Raw genomic sequence first — 4,816 nt, forward strand, 5'->3', positions numbered from 1 at the left:
TTTTACAATCAAAATTCATTACCGGTCAAAACCTTTTTTGCCTGATTTTTGCAGTCAAAAGTGGTTTAACCGGTAATGAGTTTTATTTTTTTGTTAGGTACACCAATGATAGAATAAGTTGGAGTCGATATCACTTGACTGATTTGTCCAGTCAAAAATGGTTTTGACCGATTATGAGTTTTGACTGTAACAGATACATCATCATTTCAGTCAGGACGTCCACTGCTGAACATAGGTCTCCCCCAATGATTTCCACAAAGGCCGGTTGTTGGTAGCGGCCTGCATCCAGCGCCTTCCTTCCTTTATGAGGTCGTCAGTCCACCTTGTAGGTGGACGACGGTAACGTTGCAGCTCAGTACGGCTAGCACGAAAAACTTTGCTTGCGTATTCGAATCGCCATCAAAAGATTTAGTACCTACGAAAACTGCAACAGCGCCCTTGTGAACATGTCGTAAAGTGAACTTAGAATGAGAAATGGTTGCACGAAACTTATTTTGAGAGTCAAAATTGTCACGTTATCTAAGATGTTTGGACGTTATCGTTTAATTCGAAGGTTGAGTATCGAATTTTGTCGAATACCAAACGATTCGAAGACGAAAGTTGTTCATGCTAGAGGTACATGGTAGAGCTAGAGAGGTTAGGGGCGCTCGCTAGCGAGTACGTCAAAAAATCTATAAAGACTTTATTTCTTGAAAGTAGCCGCTAGGGGCGCTGCACAATATGTCATACATTTAATGTCTTTTTTTTTACGTAGTCGCTAGCGAGCACAACTAACGTAAACTCATGGTAAGCACACAGATACCTCTAACGACATCTATTGGCATGATTAGAAAGTCATTTGAAGCCACGATAGCCGAACGGTGAAGGGGTCGGACTGGCCGACTCGAGATCCAGGGAACGCGGGTTCGAATCCCACCGCCACTCGACTAATGTGGTGAGTGATGATTATTTAGCTTACCATGAGGGGCTAAGCAGCGGTTCCTAAACTTATTTAGTCTACTGCCCACTTTGAGAATAAATTAGTTTTAGCGCCCGGCCCCCCGTCAATAGTCGAGCTCAGTCGGTGTCTAAGAGTCCTCCTAGTAGATGACGCCTCCCAAGCCTCTACACAACGTCCCGATTTTTTTTTCTGGGTTTCTTACCGCCCCCCTTTAAGCCTGCAACGCTCACAAGGGGGCGTTATCGCCCACTTTGGGAAAGACTGGGCTAACGGGATTATTAGTAATTTGTGCAATTTACAAATATGTAACTAACTAAAAATCTTTTAAAAAATCTAATGGATAGCGCTGATTTCGTATCGCGAAGGAATCAATTCAAATTAATTTGGAATTAAACATTACCAAATGTTTTTATTTTTCTAATTCTATTTTTACCTATTATTTTCATCGTTTTGGGAATTTTTTGGCAGTATGGTTTTTGATACCATTTATTAAGCCGCAATAATCGACAGTTTTTGGGATGTTAATCCCATTTTCTGATGCGATGCAAAATGCATCCACGATCATAAGAGCCATTTTACATTTTCGTGCAAATTTCTAAGATTTTGGAAGCATGAATTACTATCTTAAGCAACACCCAGAGATTATTTAATTACTGTGAAAGATAGTTCAATCCTTTTTGTTGACCAATAATGTAACGGATTTACTAAAACTCTTTTGATTAATTCTCAGTGCCCCATCTCCCACAACCATTTTACGGAAAAATTGCCGCAGACTCAATTTCAAAGTCCTGTATCTATTATTTATGCTCGTATAATAAGCTTAAAAATATATAGAAATCATCGGACATATATTCTTGTAGTCCAATAATCAAACGGATTCTTGAATTTCATTACCATTATTGAGTAAAATCTAAAAATATTTTGTCAAATTTTTAAGATTTACGTCACATTTTGATCGTGATTTTTGGTTTTAATACACAGCAATAACAGCAATAAAAGTATCCCAAAATAAAGAATATTCATTGGAGAATTGATTTCCACAGTTATTGTTTAAATATTAGTAACTACTTTGTCAAAATATTGATGTGAATATCAGTATAAATTACAATGCGGAAGCCGACATCGATTAGTACGGCGCGAGCGCCCGTCAAGGCAGGACCTGTGTCATTTTTCCCGCCATGACGTTTACGTGTGTTCGTGTCATGAAGCGGAGATTTATACGGCGACCAAATACTTTTGATACTATGCCGGGAGGTCCGTTTTGAGTCGGCCGTTTGGTGGTTCAAAACGGACTAATATGCCGAGAGGTCCCGGGTTTGATTCCCGGCCGAGCAGAAATTGAAATGATGAAATTTAATTTCTTTGACGGGACTGGGAGTAACTATGTATTTATGTATGAATTTAATTTAATAAATAAATTATAAAAAAGGTTGTAAGTACATAGATACACATTAAGATGGATATACATTAAGCTAGCACCCTTAACACAAGCATATCTATTAGTTGCTTATTTTGGGACTAGATGGCATTGTGAAATTGTCCAAAGATTTGTTTATTTATTTATCCGCTTTGAGTTTTGTTTCGTGAAGAAGAAAAAGAACCGTTTTGTTTCGAGAGGGAAGTTTTGTTGTTAAATCAATAGTAATAAAAGAGGAAAGATTTGATTATTTGTTTGTTTGAAGGCAATAGGCTCCGAAAAGAAATTCTTTCACTAAATGTTTCCTATGTTGGCTATAAAATATTTTCAAAAACTTTACTCCAAAATCTTCGATAATTGGTCGTTTAATAAATAAATTAGATAACATATTAATATTTTTTTATTGTTTCCAGTACGATTTCAGTACTAGTTTTTAGAAATTATTTTATGCATAATTTATTAACTTCTAAAATATATTCCCTATTGATAGATGACGTGTTTCGTATTTGGTTAAAAAGGTGTAGAATGTTATTTTGAAGATAACTTGCTTCCATAGAGATATAGAAAGATGCTAAGTAATGCGCTGAGTTCGAAACTCAGTGTCAAAGAAATCAAAATGTGTGCTCATTATCCACTGCGGTATCAGTATTTAACGTTCGAATAATCTTTAGTAGTATGCAAGCAATGTAAACTGTTTACATTATAACGTCGCTGCTGTCATCATTGCTTTCACAAGCAATATGTTCTGTTTTTGGGCATATTGTTGCGACACCGGCTCCGCCCCCTTATCACATCTCCCTTTAGTTTCTGTGATCTGTGCTTGCTTCGAAGTTGATATCAATTAAATATTCCTTAGTGCTTTTGATTTAAATACGGGGGTACGTACTGTAGCGTTGCAGTTTTGGCTGTTTTCACAAATTGATATTTCTTCTCGATATTTGGATTTAGGATACCACTGGCGACATCTATTGGCGTGATTTTGAATTAATTTGCAATAGATGGCGCTTTTTGCTCGGTCAATTCAAATATATTTTATTGAAACATTTCCTAATGTTTTTGTTTTGATTATTCTATTTTTTAATAGAATATTTTCAGTGTTCAGGAGATTGTTTTCATCATGGTTTTTATTAGTATTTGCTTTTTACCTAAGCGGCGAAACGAAACGTCTTGCGATGTCAATGACTCACAGGCTGTCAGTTGAGCTGTCAAATGACTTTGGAATTTTGGTCGATCTTGCGCAACCGCAATTTTATTATTTTCGGGGATGTAATCCCCTGTGTTTTAAATCGTGTGTTGCAGAATGCATCCACGATAATTTCATAATATAATTTAAAATAATCACACATGAGAAATTCCCTAAATTCTATTCGGATGAGGGTATTGGGTTGCTGAGGGCTGCGAGCGAAGCTCAAATTAGTGAACAGCCTTCATGCGGGATTTCAAATTTTACAATATTTTGTAGTTTAAACAATTTCAAATTTTATATTTTATATTTCATATTTTACGATTTTACATTTCATATTTTAGATATTTCAATATTTCATATTGATTTCTATAATTATTACTCCTTTCTGAACTGCTGATCTCTTCGCATTTCCTCCTTGTCATCAAACCTCTGTCTCTGCAAGAGTTTGAACGCTTACCTGTCAAAGAGATGCAAGAGCTTCATCTGGCACTGCGCGCTTGAGGCCGTGGAGGACGCTGCTTGTAACCTAAAAGTGTGCGAGACCCGTTGGACCCCGGAAGAAGAGAGGAACGTTCAGGGTAACGGCTTATAACCGCATGGCTTCCAAGGTACCCACTTTTCCATCCTTCAAGTAGGAGTCTTTCCGACCTGACATCGCGCAGTTATCTTAACTAGTAGAGTCTTTTAATATTTAGGCTGAGTTTTAAGAAATTTGTAGTGGCAATAATATTCACCAAACCGAACCTAATTAACGACCCTGAATCCCTTGAGATTGGCACTATTACAGTAGTTATTATAATATCGTAATTGTTAACTATATACGAGCATACGAGATAAAAATAAATTGTGTCAATTGAGAGGGAGCTGTTTTATTTACATTTTCTAATTTCACACAAGGAACGGTAACTTACATAAATTTCTGCAAGCCGGACAACCTCTTTTTCACGTGCAGACAACTCACCATCTTCTCAGTCTGCACCGGTGGCGGTTCAATTCCAGTCACCAAGCCGCCAGGAAAAATCCTTTCTTGCAGTGGCGCCCAACGTGGGGCAAGAAAGGATTTTTCCTGGCGGCTTGGTGACTGGAATTGAACCGCCACCGGTGCAGACTGAGAAGATGGTGAGTTGTCTGCACGTGAAAAAGAGGTTGTCCGGCTTGCAGAAATTTATGTAAGTTACCGTTCCTTGTGTGAAATTAGAAAATGTAAATAAAACAGCTCCCTCTCAATTGACACAATTTATTTTTATCTCGTATGCTCGTATATAGTTAACAA

The sequence above is a fragment of the Ostrinia nubilalis genome, chromosome 5, assembly GCF_963855985.1.
Source record: "Ostrinia nubilalis chromosome 5, ilOstNubi1.1, whole genome shotgun sequence".
NCBI classification, from domain to species: domain Eukaryota; kingdom Metazoa; phylum Arthropoda; class Insecta; order Lepidoptera; family Crambidae; genus Ostrinia; species Ostrinia nubilalis.